We start from the raw sequence: 23,147 nt of genomic DNA on the forward strand, positions 1-23,147 counted from the left end.
ACACACACACACACACACGGGGTTTCTGTTTGTTTCATGTCCCCCCCCCCCCACTTGCAGTGTAAAGAATTGCAGAGGAGCTTTTGTTCTTTTGAAAATCCACCTGATAATGTTGGTAGCTGGCACCTTGCCTGAGCTGGTTGGATTTAAAAAAGAAAAAAAAAAAAAAAACCCAAACCAAACTCTTGTCTCCAGTGACTGGCCCAGTGTTTAATACTTTACACATCCTACATTGTGGCCCAGATTCCCTGCAATCCCTCCAATGAAACAGCACTTGTATTTTGGGGGGGGGCATTGGAAGTGGATGGCGAATGTCATTTTCAAAGGGTAATCCTGAGAAGGTGAGGAGTGCAACACAGGTAGGAATAACAATGAATGCAACGTAATAATAGCACCATTGTGAAAGTGGGGTTTCTGGGTTCACAGATAGGCCATTACACCATCCTCTTCCCCCTTCGCTCTTAAAAGTTCCACATGAGACTGATTGAGCCATTTCGTCCTGCTAAGCTGCGTGAAGAGTGCTACTTTTATAATGGAAGAATACTGCTAAATCAAGGCTTGACAAATCTGCTTTCTCCATGTCCTCACATTGAGGGCTGGCGGATTAGGTGCTAATTTTAGTGCCACTTATTTCTTCAGCTGCTTTTAAGAATTAGTTCCAAATAACAAAAAAAAGTGTGGAGAAAAAAATGTGGAGGGTTTTTTTTGGGGGGGCGGTGTTGGGGATTGTCTGTTGTTAGGGGAAGCAAGACTGTGGAAAACGGATTGTCTAGTGGAAGTGAGGGCTTTTGCATTAGAGTTTAAATTTACATAAAAATCTCCCATTTGAAAAAACAAAACAAAACTAATTGTGGCAGTTGTTTAGAGGGCAGCTGTTAATGGGTACCAGCAAGCCCAGGTTAATGCTGCTGGAAAACAATGTCCACGCAGTGAATGGGTAAAATCGGGCAAAGTTCAGTTAGTTATCATAAAAAAATCCCCATAAAATAAATTTTAAAATGCATTAAGAGCTTGTTCAATTGGCTTTCCAGTGGTAACAAAACCGACCCACTTCAAAAATCCCACTGGGCTCTGTTGGCGTTGCCCTTCGGCAATGTTTACAAATTTCCTATTCATCCCCATATCCCCAACTCTCGATATGTACCTGATTTGCATGAGATAAAATTTTAGGAAGAAGTCATAAATTTTAATCAAAGTTACGACAAATTTTTGTCATCAAAATACAGTAATAAAGATTTAAAAAAGAAAAAAATATTAATCTGATACCAAAATAAAGCGCAAAAAACAGGCTTTTAAAAAAGTTTCATATCAATAATGTTGATTCAACGGTGACAGAGCACCATCATTTTTATATTATATATATGCAGTATCTCACACACTGAAATATTGGGCTGAAATTTTCTGTGTGCTTATTTGGTCCCCTCTTGACTTCAGTAAAGCTGTTTTCTGCATTTTATTTTGATTTTGAATTTCGGGCTGCTGGTACCTGCTGTTAACAGACGTCTTTGAGGAGCATGCTCGAGTGACTCCATGAGATCACAAACTGAGTTGAAACCCAGACCATTAAAGATTCAGCACAGCTTTTTTCACCTCCTCTTTCCACAACAGACCCTCTGATCCAGGCTGTGTATGATTAAAGCTCCCTGTACACTGTTAGTTAGAAGTCTGCTGTACATTTGTTTAACACTTGGTTGCCACGGTGCAAATCAGCAGTTTGTTCATCTATAAACAAAATTCCTTTCCAGGACCAATTTCACAAATACCCTGTTGGTTTGAACCTTTCCATCCCACACTTGTTTGACTATTGTGTCACATCATCAATACTAAACAACTATCAATACCCCACTGGAGGCAGTTGCATTTAAAACAATGGAGGACACAGCATTGGTGTGCATTCAGCACTTCTGAATAGACGTCAGCTTATTGATTCTCCTTCAAGGTCGGCATCAATTCCTCTCTGCCCGGTCTTTTCTTGTTTGTGACAGCGGAGAGCAAATGCATGTTTAAAAAAAAAAAATAGGTGTTTAGTTGAATTGGGAGGTGGGGGTGGGTGGGTGGGTGAGGAAGGTCATAAAAGGTTTGTGGCAGCTTCCACTCAGATCTGCTTCTCTTGGAGAGTAGCCCTTGACGTTGGTGACAGTGTTTGGGTGTGATTATGTAATTCATCAGGGTATTACCATAAAGCAGATGGGGGAGGGATATCGAGGGGCTGGAAGGTAGTAGTGGTGCTGCTGATGATCATCGTCTAGCAACTGCCCAAGGGCAGGAATGTTTTGTGTGCCGATGTGTCCGACAGGTGGCTAGGAGACGCTAATTGATTAATGATCAGGGTGATGTATGAGCCCCCGCGGCCAACCTTAACATAAAGGCACAGAGCACCGGTGTCGCCCTAAATCATTTCCAACCAGGCCAGTAAACCCCAAACAGTCGCCTCATTAGCATATGAAAGACCAATCAGGAGGGAGACTGTGCCTTCTAAGCCCTTTGTAGACCGCCTATTGTCAACATCCTGAGTCTGAATTAACAGGCTAGCATTTTATGCCAGATGAATAATGACAACAAAGATGGTTTTATAATAAGGGTCACTCAGCGCTAATGAATGGTTAACATCACCATAATCTCAGCCTTTGATACTGTTTGGACTTTATCCCCCTGTTTTTCCTGTCTGTGCATGACTTTGACCTGAGCAACACTCACCTAAATGATTGTGCTCATTATAAGAGACTTCTCCTGCACAGTATGCAATTTAGATTCCTGTTATTTTACTACAGTGTGTAAAATATTGATTAAAACTCAGTTGAAGGAATATACTGCATTTTTAAAGTGTATTACAGAAAATCTAGCTGTGAGCTAATTTGCATTCTTTCTTTATGTGTGTTTTTCCTCTGTACATCATGAAGCTGACATATTTTCCATTCAAGCAGTGTCAGATTCTTCCTGAATGATTGAACATTAGTGGAATTCACCTGTCCCCAGATGGTCATATTTTGCACTTGGTTTTCCATATAGCACTGTCAGACTGGGTTTGGCTCAATCTCTCTCCCTCACTTCCCTAGTCTCTTCCTCTCTCACTCTTGGTCTCACTCTCTCTGGTTATTTACCATTCCACAGGGGGCCTTGCGTGACCCTCTTCATTGTTTTCTTTGGATGGCTCTGAAGGACAATAGCAGTCTGGAGCCTTGGCCTGCAATCAGTGTGTGTGTGTGTGTGTGTGTGTGTGTGTGTGTGTGTGTGTGTGTGTGTGTGTGTGTGTGTGTGTGCATGTGTGTGAATCTGCATCTTTCCATTGGGAGTTGTGTCCTCTTGTGTCAAGAGAGGTTATGCGATCTATGTGTCACTGAAGGGGCTTTCCACCGCTTGGAGTCAGAGCCTCAAGAATAGGGGGGTTTATGTTCTGTGGATGTGTGCGTGCGTGCGCTGGCAGCCGGTGGAATTTTATAGAACCCAGCAAGTTAAAACAACACATTGTGTCTGTTTTAGTGTGAGCTCATGACCCTCGCCGCGGGGCTGTCATTCCCAAGTAAGCACACGCTTGGAGACTGCTGGTCGTACTCGAAATCAGAGTTTCTATTTGTAGTGATAGTCTATGCAGGGGCAATGCTGTCACAGTGAGTAAGTGAACATCCAAGGGCCGATGATAATTTTACTTGAGAGCTGGACTGCTTCCCATCAAACCTTTTAAACCTTCAGCAGTTGAGCAACCCTAAGTGTAGTTACAGTTGCTGAGATGCTGGGCTGTACACTGAGGATGGGTGACCCCACTGCATTATTGTTTCACACTCTTCCATGTGAGTTCCTGAGCCTCCTTTCAAGGCCTCCTGTGTGTGCTAATATTGGGTTCAATTTGAAAAGCAGATTGGCTTGTCTCACCACGCCTCCCCTGTGATGACGCCGCATTCTTCTGTGGTGTTAAAGGTGAGCGTCTGCAGCGACTTGCTTTCGCCCATCAGCAAGGATAAAGACGTGATTACCTTGGGCTACTCCTGTCCACTCTCATCAGTGTAGGCTGCAGGCTCATATACAAATTCACAGACACACGTGCACACATGAACTCTGTCCTCATTTCATCTTGTCTCGTCTTTCTAGAAATTATGCTCCTCTTCCTCTGCAGGACCAGTAGGAACACATGATTTAGATACCATTCATATTCATAAACAGGAAGTGAGGGTGTGTAATGAAACAAGCAGTAGCACAAGGAGCTGCTGCACAAACCAGCTTTTGGGCGGAGGTTGAATGGGTAATGAAACGGTATTTTTATTTTTTTTTTTTTGGTCTACCCTGATCGTAAATGGGGGAGGTTTAAGCTCATAATACCAGTTAACTTTGTTTCAGTGCATTGCATTATACAGAACATATTTTGATGTATGGGTCCACACCCTCTAGTTGTCTCGGAGAGTATAGCATGCAGGGATGCACAGATATATCACACTTGGCTGATATCTGCCTAATCGACTGGTATTGGCCCATCTGCAAACAAGATAGCGTTTAATGGTGTCAGAAGTAGCCAGTGTTTACCTGTTGTTATGTCACTTTTGTGCTTACTAAATGTTTGAAGATTTTAAAGCAGTTTTTTTTCATATACTGACAAATCATTATTAGCTTTGGGTTATGGATCATATCTACTAGCAAACATTTAATGTTAATTTGCAAATTTGCTTCCTGATTAACCCCAAATTGAGGTGTCTCTGAGAGCCATTTGTAATTGAGTGGTGTGCAAATGAAGCCATTCTTTAAAGTAATGGTAATTTTTGTTAAAAAAAATAAAATAAAAGAAGCTATATTTATACCTCTGTTGTTTCATTGTCCCCGGGAGCTTGTGATAACAAATTACTGCAAAATTCATTTGCTGCTTGTAAAAGGCCACTTCTGCCTCAAGGGATGATTTTGTGTGTGTGTGTGTGTGTGTGTCTGTGTGTGTGGTGGTATCTTGACCCTTCTAAAGAGCAACTATTAGCCTGGCCGTCAGAAAAGCTCTGTTCTGCCACAGCTTGCATCATTCTTTGTTAACTAAACGAAAGAAACTTGCTTTCTCGCTGTGACAAGTGAAGTGAAATAAACCCAAACAGACCACAGTTTTAAATGTCATTGGTTTCTCTTGCTTTTGGAAAACCCTATCCTGGTCCATAGTTCTATATTTTATTGGAGCCGGACTGATCCCCTTGCCAGGCTAAAAAAGAGATGGTCTCTACTTTTTTTTTTTTCCTTTTTCCCCTTAAAAAGCGAGACAGGATAAGCTCACTGCTTTTGACACGAGCCAATTTTCTATTCAAATATGATTGACCGTGATTGTGCAGCTTGGCGTTCACGTTGAATCCATGAAAGTGACTTTTAACATTTACAAACCACCATTCTGTAATTTCCAACTAGTTGTTTTCGGTTCAAAAACAATACCACAAAGCATTTTTCCATGCTTTCTACAGCACAAAGGTGCCATTTATCAGATATTCTAAATGCCATGTGACTCTTTCAATTTAGATCTGTAACTAGACCTGTTAGTAAACACTTGTAATATTGTAGCAGCTTGCATAAACAAAATGGCAGCATTCATATATTTGCTGCAAAGCAGAGTCATTAGATCGTTGTCTGTAGCAGCTATTCATCTGTACAGCATCGGCTTAGCTGCTCTACTGTGAAAAGATGACACGCCACTTCAGATTCGTTTCTATCTTGGCGATGAAGGCGCCTCTGTGTCCCTATTTGTGCATCAGGCTGAGGGGATTTCTAGGCCGCCACCTGATTCACATTGCTGTAATTGAGTTGTGGCCATAAGCACTACTGTGCCTGCCTAGACCCTAGGTAATTCATGTGCCACAAAAGCACTGTTTTACTCCACTTTTCACATGATGTTTGGGGCACAAATGTAGCAAATAAGAAAGTCCAATCTATTGGAAAAGGGTGGGGAGATCACGGGGAGTATGAGAGGGGAAAAAGTGTGTAAGAGTTTTCATGTAGTAAAGCAGTTCTGCGCCAGAAAGCTAGGGAGTCACTGAGTCTGCAGCACGTGGATAAGGACCACAAAGCTCTCGATTTCAAAAAAATCTTTCTCTCTCTTTCTTTCTCTCTCTCCTCAGAGCCGAGGAGCTGCAATCGATTCGAGGACAGCGAGATTGACGTTTTTGGGGTAAGCCCGAATTTGTCGCTGCTTTTGACTCTGGGTAATTGGGCTTTCCACACTCGACACTTGTGTTTGTGTGTACCGAATTTAAGTTTGCTCTCTCTAGATTAGCATTGTTCTGTGTCACATTAATGTCGTGGCGAGATTGCCATTTGTTTTACCCATGTCATATCTTTTGCATTTCACTGGCCGTGTAAAGTTCATACTTGAGGACAGCTGACTTTTTAAGCCTGTGCAATCATTTTCACACAGATATACACTGTGTGTCTGTTTGGAGGGGGTGCTGTGTCTTGTGCTCTGCATGCTGCTAGCATTAGGATGAGGACTGTTGCATCAGAGCTGGAGTTGGCAGTGAGGAGATTTGCCCTGTCATATTAAAGTGACAAAGACCAAACAAAAACAGCCGTTCATCATTAGCTATTGGCTTGAAGCACATGGGCCATTACTGTGAGAATATAGATTCATTTTGGGTCTGATTCTTCTTCATTGTATTAGATTGGCAAGTAAAAGAATGGCGCTATTCATTTTATTTTTATCCCTTTTTTATTTCATTTCATGCTGTTTTGACAAATTCTTTCCACCCTAATGATTGACAGGACAGAGCTGAAGGTTGACTAGTTTCTCTCAGCCAATGAAAAATCACAGTTTGTCCTTCTCAGTCTGGTTTTCTCATGTTTGTGCAGACTTGTTTTACTCCCCTGTCCTGTCCTATCTTGTCCCATCCTGTCCTGTTTTTTGACAACCCTTCCTGGCCTTAAGGAAAGGTAATCTCTTCCCTCAGACTTACACCTGCCCTCATACCAGCCTCTGAGCAAAAAGCAGACTGAATGCTATGCGTAGCAATATGGCAGCCAGTACCAAGAAGAATGCAGACTCCTTCACTGGAAGGGATCTGCAGAGACAGAGATGTGCTTTGTGGACAGAAGCACACTCACAGAAGATGTCCATGTGCTGTAAGTGGGGATGACAAGTGGCCTGGCAGACACTCCCCTGTTGGCTACCAGTTTGATGTAGGGATGGTCTGATGGGCAAGCTTAAACCCAGCACTTTGGCCTTAAAAACAGCAGGAAGGGCAGGAAAACATGTACAAATTAAAGCAGGTCAGTTTTTAATTAAGTTTGGCTTTCTTATTTTGTTGTTTATTCTCTTCATCGTATTAACTTTGTAACATTTTGTGGAAATCACACAATTAAGCCATTATTCTGTGAATGGGCGGAGGATAGCTGCAGCCATTTTGCACTTTATCTCTGAGTTAGCAGGTTTGGGGTTTTTATCTCAGTGTAAAACTATACTGAAGCTCCCCCCTTCCCCCCTCCGCTGCCCTCCCTCCCTTCATAATTTAGATCCAGTCTCATAAGTGGGTTGGGAAGAGGCCCCGGCAGTTGATGTGGAACACATGCCTTTAATGATTCACACTCTGTGCGGTAGGTCGGCGGTGGCTGCCGAGCCCGCTGCCTCTCCCTCTGTCTAGAAAGGGAGTCCTGTATTTTTCATAGTGTGGTGCTTTTTTTTGTTTTTCTTTCTAACTCCACACGTGGAAACTTAGGGGAAGTTGAAATGTATTGTTTATACGCAGTTATTCCTGTGTAATGGTACTTCTTAGTCTCACTTAAGGCTGGACACAGTTGGATGATTAGTTTGTTTAGCTGCCCGGCTATAGCACCTTCTGAATCTTTTTTCTGTTTGACACTTCATGGATGAGTGGACTGCTTTCTCTTTGTGGTTGAAACATTGTCTCTAATTGTAAACTTTCATTGTGGTATATCTGGCTATGGGTTTTGGTACGATTATGTTGCACGCTGGGGCTGTTCAAATTTTTCACTTTCCGATTAACCAATATTTTTGCCAAATTCACACAAACCCACAAACTGAAAGGCTTACGGCTGAGTAAACAGCTTCAAGTTCAGTTGATATTTTGTGCTGCTAAGCTCATTTACTGTAAGGCATTTGCCTAGCAAGGCATTGTGTGGCATCTTACTTCCTCACCAGGAGGAGAATAGCAGAAGTGATGCTTAATACTCCAACCACAGTGACAAATTTGAGCAATTTGACAGTGCAAATCCCATTCAAACAAATGCAGACAGTACTTCCCCTCTGTGCTTCCACTTTGCCATTGATTTACCTTATTTTGGTGCAAATGGGGAGTTTCTGGCTGCACAGTCAAAGGTTAGTGAAACGTGCCAGCATGCGGCCATCCAAGCGAACATAAATTGCTTCCTGTTTTTTTTTTTTTTTTTTTTTTTTAAACTTTCACCGAGTCCTCTCGATCCCAGGCTACATCTTTCCATCCATACTTCCATCTTTTGTATTTACCCACCCCCCCCCCCCCCCCCCCCCCCCCCATCTCTTCCTGTGTCGCACCATCCTGGGCCACACACCCCTTTGTGGGTCCACGTCTCACCACTCCTTCCATCGCTGGCTCACACAAACACACGCTGTCACCTACCACACAATGACTGGACATTACACATGCATGATATGAAGACAAACAGCTCATGCCCTAGATATAACTGTGGTTTTTCTTTGTGTTTGTCAGTGTGTGGCTCTTAACTTTTTATTCAGAAACAAGCTCGCTGGTATCTGCAGGGCTTAAGATAAAAGTTTCCAACACTTGCTGACCGTGCTGGACAAACAGGCTGCTCGTGCGTTGGATACGACATTCTGATTGGTTCATTGGTGCGTCATATTTTTGTAATGATTCGAGAAAATATGTTTGCTTTATTGGAAGTTGCAGTGCTCTTTTGCATTAGTGGGAGAGTAATTTAGATTTAGCTCTTTTCCCACAAGTGCCTGGATTAGTGCCCATGAGTTTACCAATCCTGTTTACTAAGTTTTTATGTGGTGGTGCTAAGTTTTTACAATACCCATTATCCACAAACCTAACAAAGTGCCACTCATAAAGTGTTGCTTTAATGAAACTATGCTTTGTGCTTTTTTATGCACTGTGTTTTGAGAAAATTGGTGTTAATCTGTTAAGGGCTCATAAATTAAGCCTTTTGTTAGAACATGTTTTATGAAGTTTGTTGCTCTCAGAGCTGCTTTTGGAACAACAGATTGAGTGTTTGAAGTGTGTTTTGTGTGTGTGTGTGAGAGCTAAAATTGATGAAGAGACCTCCCTGGATTTGAGTATTGCTACAAATCACCACTCGGTACTGTATGCAGAAAAAGTCATTCTATGCGAGAGGGCGTAGCTAACAGTACTGAGTAGTCTGCAGTTCCTCTTTGGGGCGCCTCCTGACAGGAACTTGGCAGCAAGGAAACATAAACAAATTCCCTGTGGTGGGCTGGCAGGCTGGGCGGCGCGCCCCCCCTTACCATACATGCACAACGAAGTGCAGCGTAGCTCAGGCTAGGCTGCTCAGCTCAGAACCCACAAGCTGTGAGAAATAGATCTTAAAGGGACAGGTGCTGCTGGCCCTCTTTAATGGGGCACAGGGCCACTCTGTATTTGCAGTCTGTTTTCATTGTGTTGTTTTAGACTGACAGTGGTGTGTATTACTACTCCTGCACAAACCTGTGAGAGATCCAAAAAACACCTTTCATACACTGATTAGGGGAGGGAAACCACAGCTAGGGGTCCCAAAATTTGTGCTGAGTGAGCAAAAGCCGAAGCAAGGATGATGTAATGATGGCAATGATGGCTGCTGGGGGAGACTGGAGCAAAAGTAGTTGTTGCAATCTGTAATGAAAGTGAGACGTGATGGCTAAAGCAGTCGTAACATGTGCACACACATGCAGTATTTGCACACCAAAATATACATTGTCGTGCACACAACTTATTTGTGCGTTTGTGTGCAGACAAAAATTTGCATGCCTGCAGTTTTCTCTCTTTTTCTCTCAGCCTCTCCAAACACAGTAGTGTATTGTGCAGCCTGACCTGGTCCCTGTCCAAAGGCAAAGAAAACCCAGATTGCTGAAACAGAGGGGCCACTACTAACAGGCTGGCCAGGCTGTAGTTGTTATAGCCCGCTGTGGCCTTCCAAACCAATAGGGACTTCTGGCTAAGGCCAGAAACTCTGTGTGTGTGTGTGTGTGTGTGTGTGTGTGTGTGTGTACACACTTGAGCCTTCTTTTTGATCAACCACAGAGGAGTTTTTTTGGACAGGACTTGCAGGAGCCGACATGGCACCTCAGTGCAATTTCATAATCACTGGTAAAGTCTTTTGCCTGACTTTTAATAGTCCTTCTCCATAACATCATCTAAATGCACTATTTTCAACCAGCCTTTAAGGGCGGTGCTCCTGGAGTAGGCGAGTAGGAGGAGGAGGAGGAAGAGGAGGAGACCCTTCACCTCCTCCAGTTTTCACTTGGAGCATTAAATGCCTTGGTGGCTTCAGTTATCTGCTTCAGCAGCTCATCTGTGTACACTTGCATGTGATTAGCACCTGCAATAATGTGGAATAGTGTCAAACTATAGTGCTTCAACAGGTGGGACTTTCTGTCTGTGGTGGGGTGGGTGTTATATTGAATATATTCAATGTATTGTAGGTAGTTCTGCTTGGGATATACTAGCTGACTGTATCCCTAACACTGAGTACAAAGGGTTATTTGTATTTTTTTTTTTTTAAAGCCAGCTTCTCTAGTTCTTTCCTATCTATCTCTCTTGCACACATATAGACATAAAAAGAAAATTCACACCAGTGGGAGAGTACATAGCTGGACAGCCCTCATGTTAAAACATGTGTCAGTGTTTACAATTTTAATGAGAGGATTAAGGGGGACTATCATTCAGGTCACGAAAGGAGGGAAAAGAAGAAGAAAGACACAAAGAGTGAATTCTAAGAGGTAATCTTATATTCTCACATGAACTTTGGGCAGTGTCTGGAGAATCAAGTCAGTCCAAGTTGTCCTTTCTCAGATGTAGCTTGAGCCACACTCTCACTACTGGAAAAACTCCACTAGGTCAAGAGGTGAGATGGACAATAACCCCTCGTTTACTGCGAATACACCCAACTATTACCAACACTGCTGTCACATTGGCACAGATCTGCACAGTCAGGCTTGCTGTGGAGCTGTAAGGTCAAAGACGGCTTAATGTCTACCTCTGACACGTGCGTCCTCACCTCTTACCTCTGTCAGGTGATGTCTCGAAAAGTTCAGAGTTGCAGTGCTCAGGTTTGATGTCAGCAAAAAAACCATTATGATTAAGTTGATGTGCTGGCTTGTGTCTCGCTGACATAGGGAAGTACACCTCTCAGTCTGCGGTCTGTCTGCATTGTGCTCGCGTGCCAACCACTTCCAGGGCTGAGTTTTTTTGGGGGGTGGGGGGTGGCTTTCTGTCTGACAAAAGTAAGAGTGGAACACAATTTTTTATTCTATTCATAAATGCCAATTGGCAACAATGTTTATAAACAGCTGTTTATAAACTGTATTGCGTACATAACATGAAAGCAGTACTTTCCAGCAGGAACAAGATCAGAGAACATGTTGCACAAATTTTTAGTATTGTTTTATTTACGCCTTTGAACTAATGCAAGATGGAAGCCAGTGAATTACGTTCACTATTGCTTATGTATTGAGTTTTATATGTTGATTAGCAGGACTGGTTGGCTAATATGGGTGCACATTTTTCAAAATATTCAGCCAAGTGCTAGAATAAATGCTACTGCTTTATAGGAGGGACTCTTTCAGGGTGAAGTCAGCTGTTACTGTATGGCATGCACTGTATTGACATGTTTGCTGCTCTGCTAGTTGCACTATTGAAATGCAGCTGAATTCAAAATAAAGGTGTTTTTATTCACATACCTTCCTGTTTTTGTTGCCAGATGACTGACATGAAAGGTCATTCGCTGAAACTAATGTAAACCACCCTTTACTTTAAAACCCTTTTCCAGCCTATTTCTCTTCACTGCTAAAGCCACAATTTTATATCAAAGATATATAAAATCACCACTGACATGCAGTGTCGGCTGCTCTGCTGCTCTGTTTTGCCTATATTCACATGTAAAATTACCAAGTTTCTTGTTGTCAAATATGCTAACAGTTCATAGTTGACAGCTCTTGAGAGTTTCACTCTGGTGACAGTTATGTCTAGGGCATTTCAGCTGTGCAACTGCACAGCTGAAATGACTGGGAAAGTAAACCTTTATGCAAAATCATGGGCGACTTCTCAAAAACATGCAAAACAGGAAGTATCGGGGGATTATGTCACTGCCACATATTTTGTGGAAGTAACAATGCTGTCGTATTCCCATATTGCATGCATGCCCCTGTGGGTGTGTGTGTGTGCGTGCGTGTGCGTGAGAAGAGAACAGTCAGTGCTCTCCGCAAACAGCAGAGCGGTGGAGAGGGGGAGTGGAGGATGAGAAGGGGCTGACAGAAAGTCTTAGGATCAAGCTGTTCCACTGACAGAGCACAGTGCAGGCTGCTCTGGTGACATTGCACTGCACAGGGAGACTGTTTAAAGGAATGAGGAGGAAATGGAGAAGATGGCACCAAAAGTGAGCTAAAATCCTCCCCCACTGGAAGGCTGTATATGAGGAGAGTGAAAATGGGAGATTAAGAAAAGGTCCCTTTGGATAGTTTGGGTGTGCATGCACATGTTTTGTGTAGTATGTGATGCTTCCTTTTTAGTATGTAAAGCTCTTCTGCTATGTGCATGTGTGTCCCAGTACTCATGTGGAGTAAATTCTCCCACCGATAAGCTAAGGAAGACAGCATCAAGAGCCCCAGATGTATCTTCTCCTTGTTCCACTCTCTTATGTCCCAGTAGGCACATCTCTGTAACGGCCGTCTATCGATCCTGAGGCCTCCTTGTCTGCACTCAATCCCTATCGATCGGCACCACGCAGGGTCTCAGAGGGCAGCTACACAGCCTGTTGCCGTGACACACTGTGTGTATACTGTGCGTGCATGCGTTTAAAACAGCGCTTGTTTATTTATTAGAAAAGAAGCCCGTGCCTTTATATGCCTGTGTTGGTAGGATTGTGTCTATACCTTTCTGTCAAGCCCTTTTCTACTCATTGAATGTAGCTGCAGACCTTCAGTGAAATTGCACCGCTGCAGCATGAAGCGAAGGCCTTACTGTCATTAAACCGTGAACGATTCAGATCTCCATGCCGAAAACCTGGCAGCATGAAAACACAAACACCCAGCTTAAAAATGATTCACTTAGTAACTCTGCAGTCTTGAGACAAGACAGAAAAAGATAAAAAATACTTCCATGTTTTTTGTTTGTTTGTTTGTTTTAAATAAAAAAGAAAGAAAGAAGGAAACCCTGATTAATCAGTCAAAGCTACATGAAAACTTTGCTTGTTATTGTTGCTACTTGATTGATTGAAGTCCTGGATCTGGGTCAAGCACCCCCCCCCCTCTTCTTTTTCCTCTCTCTCCTCTCTTCCTTCTTTTTTACCCTCTCTGCCTTTTTTCTACCTAAATAAGAGCCAACCCCCCACATCTCTTCCCTTTGTCTCTCATCGGGTCTTCTGTTTTTGTTAAAGGACAGTTGATTAATGGTGCCACAGACAAAGCCCACAGTCTGCTCTCAGCGTGGCCTCAGATAGGGCTTCGCTCTAGGTAAACCAAAACACGTGTGCTCTGGATAGCCACTGGAAACCCCAGAGGAGTGAGAGAGAGAGCGAGAGAATAGGAGGGACAGAAGACTTTTAACAACAGCAGTCACTGATGTATTATATACAGTGATGCAGGACTTAAAGGCACTCCAGATTTATCGAGATGAAGGAGTTCCATTTAATATACACAGTCCCGGGTGGACATGTTCTGGGTGTTGCCTTTTACACTGCCTGTCGGTAACTAAGATTTAGTTGCACTATGCTACCCTCTGTGTGTGTTCATTAAAGTATAAACTTATCCTGCTAAGGTCCACATCTCCTGGTGGGAAAGTGCATGGATTTACTGATCTCAATGTAGCGAAGAGTCATTTCAACACCTGAGTATTGTTGCTTGCCTGCAGGCTCCTCAGGAATGAGTGCTGTGCCCGTGACAGTCTTATAGATGAGAATTGCCTTATTGAATTGCCTTATTGAATGATAACTGAGCATATTATTCCTGTGACTGCACTGAGGTTTTTATTGTTAGTTGTCTTCATAATGGCAGGGCTTGACACTCAGTGTTTATGCTGCATCGGTATGGTCTAATTGGGTGCGTTTGCTGCCAAAGTTAAACATGTTTTCACTGGAATTATTACCTAGTAGGTATATTGGCTAATAACTCTTATGTGTTCAGTTATACTATATGGTACTAACACATTGAGCAATTCTACTACATTTGATTCAGACCTTTTTTTTTATACAGTAAAATCTAATAAAGACAACATAGCATCCAGTGTATTGTATGAGGAGAGATCGGCTTTATATCACTTCAAATATATTTTTAGTTGTATTTCTGATGACCGTGGCTGTAGTGACCCTATAGGTCGTGCTAATGGTGAATTCTGCTTTCATTCAGAGAGTCGGGGAGGTTTTCCTCCGAAAGCAATCGAAGAACTGCGGTGGTAAATTATCATCACGTCCAGGCGAGATTCTGCCTTCATAATGACTGGAAACCAAAACATAATTGAAAATAAAATTCTATTAATCAACAAGCCTTATTATAAATTGGCCACAGGCTGATACTAGACACAGTGATTCAGCTGACTTACAATTTAAGTATTAATAGAATAATCAGATTTTAACTCGTGTGGAAATTCCCCCTTTGCTGCTCACCCTTCTTTTTTTTTTTTTTGCTAAATGTCACCAGCCGCAGCTGGTGGTATGCTGGAATAAAACAAGCATATAAGAAGTGTTGGTTGGGCGTCAAACACATGCAAGAAGAATCCAGCTGGTCAGCAAGGTCACTATCCAACAGCAACACCAGCAGCTCTGTGAAACCGTGTGTACCTAATGTAGTGGAAGGATGAAGCTTTCCTCTACAGTCCTCCGATGCCTTTTTCACCCAGGCAATATATGCATGCCAGCTTCCTGTCTTTTCCAGCTCTCTCACAGAATGATCCCGAAGCCTTCCTCTGGTTCTCTGAGGGATTAGCAGTGGCATGTGGACCGCCGGAAGTGGTGACGGGCTGATCAAGCAGAATTGTTCTATAGTACCAAAAGAGTTTTGTCACAGATGAGATGCTCACAGCTCGACCGACACTGAGGAATATTTTGAATATTAGAGCAGTTGGCAAATGCAATATTTACATCCCATTTGCGGGTTGTTCAGGAAGGCGAGAACATGATAAATAAACTGGTGTGTTTTCAGAAGTCTGATGAGAAAATCCATTTTGGACTGTTCGCAATAAACACAGTGACTGCAAAACTGGGACTGAGGCAGCGTGTTTCTTTTCCACAACAAAGGGACTGCACTTCCGTGGGGATCTCTGGCAGTCCTGCAGTGGAAATGCATTTTTAAACTTTCCCGTTTGAACTTGCAGGGAAATATGAACTGAAGCTCAGCGCGTCCATACTTAGAAGCTTACATTTCTTCCTGGTAAAAAGAAACAGCTGTGTCTGAGTGGGAATCTAAAAGCCACCACACACCCATTTAAAAACAAAACAAAGCAGACTTCATCGAAGCGCTCCAGATTAAAGGCCACTCATTGCAACCGAAACCTGCTGCGGGGTCTGGACAGCGTAGTCTGAACGAGCACGGTTGTTCCAGTGAACGTGAGGCCAAGTGGCTCATCTTCACTTCATCAGACCGAGCGCCTGTTAATAATTCATCCTCCGCTTTCTCTGGAAGCAAAACCAAAAGGCTCAGCTGTGCCTGTCTGTCCAGATTTCTTGTCACTGGAAATTCAAGCCTTTTCCCATTTTGGACTGCGAGTTATTTACTCACTTACACCCCAACCCCCCACACCCTGCAGTGTGCACCTGCCTGGATGAGCAGATGATGCTGTAGTGCCAGAGGCAAAGTTAGGGAAGTATGGGAATGTGTATTTCTTTTCTCCTCCTATCTCTCTTTTTTTTTTTTTTTTTTTATTGCCAGTTTTTTCCTCTGTCATTAGCGTTTCTGTTACTGTAATAAGACAATGTGTACCCTGTACCAAATGTACTCTTTCTCCCTACCTCTGTCCCCAGGGAGTGCCTGTTCTCTTTATATTTTTAGTGAGATTTTTGCTCTTTTTTTCCCCACCCTGCTTATCATCTCTTGCTGCACTATAGTGTCAGATTTAGTTATGTATGCACCCCATGTCTTTGATCTCCCCCTGCACTCCTGTGTTGTGTACATTGCATAACCACCCGCTGCTAAGCCTAGAGGTGCACCTCAACTCCCCCATCTCTCTCTCACACCCTTGTTCCCCCCACCATCCTCTTCTCACTTCTTTGGCAGCAATCCAGGTCATCCCTTCTTCACTCCTTCTCCTTTCTGTGATCCCGAACCTTGAAAGTCAGCTGGTTTCTCTTACTTTCTTTGCGCCTTTTCCTTACTCCCTTCTTGCCATTGTTGTTCCGCTCCTCTTCCCTTGCTCACCCTTTATTTCCCATCCTCACTCTCTTCTCTCTACTCATTTCACTCTCCCTGCCTCCTGCTCTCCACTCTCCCAGTGGTCTCATTAGGCATGAAGGAGGCTGCCTGGTGTGTGTATGTGTGTTCTCCTAGGCAAAGTCTCACTTGACTGAGCATGCCACTTGTACTAGCAGGGGCCTGGGCTCCATTATTACCACAAAGCTGTCACAAACAGTATATAAAGTAGCCTCCTGTTGCCGAGCTGTGGGTGAACACAGGGCATTCTCCTAACAACAGCAGCTACCAAAGCTATGCCTTACTATACCAGTATTATAGAAAAGCTACTCTTTGCTTTAGTTGGAGAAGGAGACGTGCATTATATAGATATAGAAAATTAAAATTCTATACAAAAGAAATATGCACTCACACCTGCATATCACCTTTCTATATAGCTTTGCTGGCACATGCTGCCCCTGAAACGTAAAACCGCATACCAAACACATCTGTCTCTTCTGTCTAATGACACCCCACCTATGTGGTCCAATCTCTGAGATGTCCTCCTCTCTCTGAGTGAGTGATTATATATCTGTGTGTGTGTGTGTGTGTGTGTGTGTCCACCACTGTTTTGCTAGTATCTAGTTACAGGGATGCAGGAATGGGCCTCTCTGCTGCCTTGCTGGCAGGCCTGACCCCAGCAGGTCAATGTCCATTACCGCATGAAGCCTAAATGTCAAGCACGGCCCCCTGCTGTAGCCATTTGTCTTTCTCTGTGGACCAGTCGGCTTAGATACACATACACACGCAAACACACTCACCTGCTTTTATGTGACAAATTCTCAAAATATATGAATATATTTGAATACACACTGAGCATATTTCTTTGCATTAAAGGATTAGTGTATAGCAACAGGGGATCTTTCTGTTACATCGTGCTTGATTTAAAAAAAAAAAAAAATCGTGTTTGAAGTGTTATTGGTATTGACTGCTTAGATCCTGCTGCTATCCAGAGGATATGTGAGTGGACTGACTCACACAGACTTGTGTGCATGTAATTTTTTCTGCTTTTAATAGTTAAACATGATGCCACAGTGACCAGTGATGTTCCTGGTGACTACTAAGAAAACATTGTATCTAAGAGACTTTCTTGAGAAAATTTGCTGCCTGTTTTGATTTCTTCTGTTCCTGTTTCAGCGCCTATGCAGAGGTTCTTTAAGGAGAAGACGTGTCTGGCATGCCTCAGTAGTTACAGCTGGTGCACACAACAAACCATAACATTTGCACAATATCACATTTATTTGCAGAGCGTGGCTAGTGTTAGCGCTAGGATAGCACCTACAGCACTTCTTTCCAGCTTTTCAAGCTTTATTTTGTGTGAGTCACAGTTCCCCATTTGCCTAATACTGGGTCACGGTGCAGCCAGTCTGTTCATCCTGTGAAATGAGCTGTTTAAGCTCCTCTACCTTTAAGGTCATCCTCACCTTATGACAGCTTTCTTCTGATCCTGATCCATCCAATATCAGAAGGGTTGAATAGCAGCAGCAAGAGCTGACATGGCCATATTAGTGATGTGTGTGCCCTCTTGGACATTATATCAATTTAAGATTAGAAAATATGTTAGAGTTTAGAGCTGTCAAGAGAGTTTGGTTATATTTGGAATATATATATGTTTTTTAAAAAAAATATATAATCTGAGAATACTGTCAAACTGCACTGATGTTTCAAGATGGCATTTATCCTGCTTTACACTTTCCTTCGTGCTCTGTGCACAAAGACGTTCTTTTGCTACAGCTGGAGCCGAGGAAAGTGTTAAAAGTAACTAAAATACAAATTATTAGTTAAAGTGACTGGTATTACTGGTGCTCACTAGCAAAGGTAGCAACATTCAATCATCCAGTCAACCCATCCGCACGTCATTTGTCAAACCCGTGCAAAAGTGACAGAAGTACTTAAAGCATTAAAAAAAGAAAAGATACTTTTATTTCTCAATACCTGAGCAATCCATCGACAGTTCTGTTCCAAGGTCACATCAGCAGAATGATTCATTCCCCATTCCTACGTTTATCTCTGAGGTTGTTGAGCATCAAACACCACCTCATTTGTTTCCACTGAAGAGATCTGAGTTCTTTAACCACCGGTCAGTGTGGAAATAGGATTTTTCCCCCCCTCGCGGTACACAGAGATGAGCTGCCATTATCAGAAAGCACTCTGGCCAGCTCCATCACTTTCTCCCCCACATTAGTGAGCAGCAACCATCCATTATTGTAGATAAAAGACAGAGAGAGAGGCATAGTGAATATACATACACACACATATGAACATATGACTTGTTTACAGGAAGCTGTCAGCCATGCGTCCCTATGATAAATAAACAGTGAAGCATCTCCTTTTTAATGATGGCACCTACAGGCCTACACACCGACTATTGATGGAAAGATTGGAAGTGTTCTCAAGGGCCTTTCCAACATGACAAATGGGTCTGCTCAGTATTTTTTTTTCTCCTTGTTGCCTGCTCTTCTATTTATCTTGTGCAGGAGTATTGAAGACGTAAGAAATGCTAGGCACATTTATGATGAACGTTCAGAGTACGAATGAAAAGAATTTGATAAACGCGGAGAAACTCACAAAAAGTGAAAATGTGCATTCCTTCTGGAGAGCAGAGGACATCCACAAAGTGTAGTGCAACTAAAAAAAAAAAAACTTCAGAGAGGTTGTTTTGAGTTTTTTGTCAAACCGGAGGCGTTGCTGCTGCTCGCCTCCTCCCGCCAGTGTCATCTCAGGATGCCAAACCAGCAATGCCACCTGCATCAGCAGGCTGCCCCTGCCGCGCAGAAGATGCTCTGCTGCTCGCTTTGATAAATGTTTCATTGTTTATGCGCTCTCTTGCTTCTCTGTCTCGGTTTCTCTCTCCTCCTCTCCATCCTACATCCATTCTGGTGAATGTTTTCAGAGACCGGCGGGCTTTTTTATTTTTTATTTATTTTTTTTGTCAAGTGTTGTTTCAGTGTTAGTCAAGCGTTTGATGTCTTTCTCGATTGTTGTTCATCTGCCTCCCTGGGCCGAGATCACAGGCAGCATTTATTAATCTGCAGTTTCGGACTTACAGCTAAGGGACTGATAGCAGCAAGTCCACCGCATGCCTTCTTTTTTTATGGTTTTACTAAAACTATACATTGCTACCCCCCCCTCCTTGTTCGTTTTTTTTTTTTTTTTTTTTGACTATTAGCAAATGACCTACTTTATGAATCTAAACTTAGCTGTACTCAACCCTGAGGCAAAGGAGTGATTTGATTGTGAGTATAGCTTGTGAATGGAGAGCGTCAGTGTTATCTGCGCTTCACAAAGACACAGGGTTAATTGATGCACGCTAGTGTCATTGTGGTGATTACTCACTTCTTTGCCTTGTTGGCTTTTTAAGTTGATTTTTAACCCCATTATCTGATAAGCTGTATGTGGCAGGTTAGTGAGTATGTATGCGTGTGTACGTGTGAGTCCTAGTTGCCTCACAAAGATGAAGAGCTCTCTCTTTACCTAAGGGGAATGGGGTTTGACAGTACTGTAGCGCCCCCACCCTTCCTCCATCCTTCTATTGAGCCCCCTCCCCAGCACACCATCCCCCACTGCTGATAAATGTGTTTTTCTTAAAGGAAGAAGGTGGTTGGTTTAGAGGAGTCTCTTTTAATGTAGCTTTTTTCCTCTCTTTGTGTGTGTGAGTGTGTGTGTGTGTGTGTGTGTGTGTTGGAGCTAGGGGTAGGGGTGCCTGCTAATGCAGTGCAGGGCCATGCAGCAGGGCTGCAGCAGCAGGCAGGCAGACTCTGAGGCAGGCCTGCAACCTCGACCTCAGCATCATTTGTTTGGACGAGGGCCGTCAGCGGCTGTCACGCGGCCCATGATGAAGTGTCAGTCGGTAATTGTCCCCGCGAAGCATCCAGATCTCAGGGGGTGATGGTGGAGGGGAGGATGGGGGAGGCAGGGAGCTGACAGAGAGAGAAATGACACCCGGGGCTCCTCCCATTTTCTCTCTTTCTCTCGCTGTCCTTCCTACCTTTTCACTCCCCTTTTCTTTCTTGGCTTTCTCTGCACTCTACCTACAGCTGCACCTCCTAAGGTCTGCTGTGTGCCTGGCTCAGACCACTGGCACCCACAGAGCTTTAGCTGGGCTCCAGTAGCAACATAATAAGTGCATCTATTATAGATTTTTGGGAGTATAAACTAAAATCAACAAGAAGTTGATGGTCTTTCTCTGTGGATGCACATTATCGAGAGAGTATATTTTTAAAACCACTCTGCAACTGCGGCTTCTTATTTAGTCTTCCAGTTTTTTTAATCCTTCCCACATTCATCTCTAATTTGCCCAAACCTTTAATACATCTGTTACTTCGGTAAGAGTCCTCTTGAAACTTCTTTGGTTGAAACATTGTCCGACTGTGATTCACTGATCATCTTAAAAATAAGTATACATCTTGTAGCCATTGTCGTTTTGGTAATTAGATTCACTGGAGGGCTTATATTGATTGAACAACGTCTCTGTGTAATGAAAAGCTTTTACAGGACACAGCAGCTATTTATAGTGCAATCCATAATGTGTTGCCTTATGTCATGGACCCTAATGCACAGCAGCCAGGCTCCTGCGCATAAATTGCCAGCAGAAGTTTGAAGACAGAGCCTTGTATGAGTGCTTCATGATAGACAAAAGGGAGATGGAGAGGAAGGAGATATTAAAGAACAGACAAAGACTCTTATGAAAGAAAGAAGGGGGCCACAGGAGGCGAGAGGATCCCACGTGGAGAAGATGAATAGAGGCTGAATACTGAAAGATGGGCAAGGGATGTAATGGAAATGCGGAAGGAGGTGAAGGGAGGCGAGAATGTGGAGGCAACCACCTTGAGACATGAGTCCTGCATTTCCACTTTCTTCATTCTCTCACTGGACTTCCCACCACCACCGCTATCATCTCCACCTCTGTGATGGTAGGATGAAAGCTGTATGGTAGATCAGTCATGGGGTTCCTTATAGGGGAACAAGGGGAGTGAAGAAGGAAGATGAATATGAAGGACAAGGACAACAAAAGCATATGAAGAAAGGACAGAAGGCAGTAAGAATGAAGGAAGTGTGTGAAGGAATAGGGACAAGTGTAAAATGTATAATAACGGGGCAGAGGAGGGAGAATCCATTTTTGGCATGTGGCTTCTTATGACACCCTGAGGACAGCAGGTGAAATTATAAGGAGGCAGATGGGAGGCATCCTAGTCTTATTCCCTCTGTCTGTCTGTTGGCTGCAGGTGGAACACAGCCTGCCACCCCTGCTGTCTAAATGAGGAGCTGCTCTCCTCCTTCTCCTCCTCTGTCGCTTTCCCTCATACACACTACCTCCGTCTTTCTTTCCCTTTAATGGGGCACTGGCCTGGGGCGCCGAACCTGCTCCCTCTGGAGCAACACACATACAGCATGCACACACACTGATCATGCATTACAGACACTCCTGCATGCCCTTGCACATGGTGCGATACACACACACACACACACACACACACACACACACACACACACACACACAGAAAGGGAGAAGAAGGGGGGAAACCACAGTCCCCCAAATTATTGCCCCAGTCTGTGAGATGATGAATCTGGTTGGTGATTAGTTAGTAGAGGAGGGAGGCACACTGCATAGGCCCTTTAATGGGCTATAATTTGGGAAGATAACTGTATTGTCCTATCTCTCTTGACATTTAAATCTAATCAGACCCTGCTGGTTAGCACTTTGGTCTAAGACAAGAGGGAGCCTGGGAGGGATAAAAGGCAGCAGAGAGGCATTGGCCCATAGTGGGGCATTGATCCCTGTAGGGCAAGGCTAAGCAATTAGAAAACAAGACAGAGGCACACATGTTATTTCATGAATTCCCTTATTTATGTTTTTTCTTTTTTTTGGTTTAACTGACAATTACCATACAAAGCCTTGAATTTAGTATATTCCAAGGGATGTATATAAAGTCCCTTTTCCCTCCATATACACATGATTATATATACACAAGCATCACTAGTGAGCCACTCCAAGGCCTCTTTTATGCCCTTAATTGCCAAAGATGAGATGCTCAGTTTGATTAACACTTCTCTTTCATCCTCTTCATTAGCAGAGGAAAGCCACTGCAGCAGCCGCGGCCCTTGTAAAGAGGGGCATGAATTAGAATCCACTTATTCCATAGACTGCAACTAATTCCACTCAATGGCGGTTAATGGTGGGGAGTAATAGGAAAAGGGTGTTTCTAATTGTTTCTTTGGATAGGGCAGCGTGCTCTGCAGCAGCTGTTTCGGTGAAGTAGGCCACTCAAAGAGGCCGAAGTCCAGCGGCAGCATCGGATGGCCCGCACGACTCAGTTCGATCGAGCTCACCAGCAATAAATGCGTGTAGACGAGCCAATTTCCTCTGGCGAAGCATCCTGCCGAGTGGAGGAGCTGGGCCTCAGTCAATGAGAACCACCTGGTGCTGAGGGAAGTGATTAGGCTTGGCACTGCTGTGAGTGAAGAGCTGTTTTGTTAAGGAGGATTGAGATGCAGGAAGAGGGGGGGGGGGGAGCTCGCCCGAGTTTAGTTTGCTGGAGAAATATTGACATTAGGTTTTTGTCAGAGCGAGATCTGAGGCACAGTGTTGTTT

General features: G+C 43.4%; 1 protein-coding gene across 1 annotated transcript in view; it reads left to right on the forward strand.

Moving 5' to 3' along the window:
• raraa (retinoic acid receptor, alpha a) overlaps positions 1-23,147 on the forward strand; it is a 140,251-nt gene that overhangs the window by 11,914 nt on the left and 105,190 nt on the right. Inside the window, exon 2 of the mRNA XM_030755175.1 lies at positions 6,072-6,121. The gene's annotated coding sequence lies outside the window, so the exon portion shown is untranslated. The remainder of the gene's footprint in view (positions 1-6,071; positions 6,122-23,147) is intronic.

The sequence above is a fragment of the Archocentrus centrarchus genome, chromosome 19 (assembly GCF_007364275.1).
Source record: "Archocentrus centrarchus isolate MPI-CPG fArcCen1 chromosome 19, fArcCen1, whole genome shotgun sequence".
Lineage (NCBI taxonomy): Eukaryota > Metazoa > Chordata > Actinopteri > Cichliformes > Cichlidae > Archocentrus > Archocentrus centrarchus.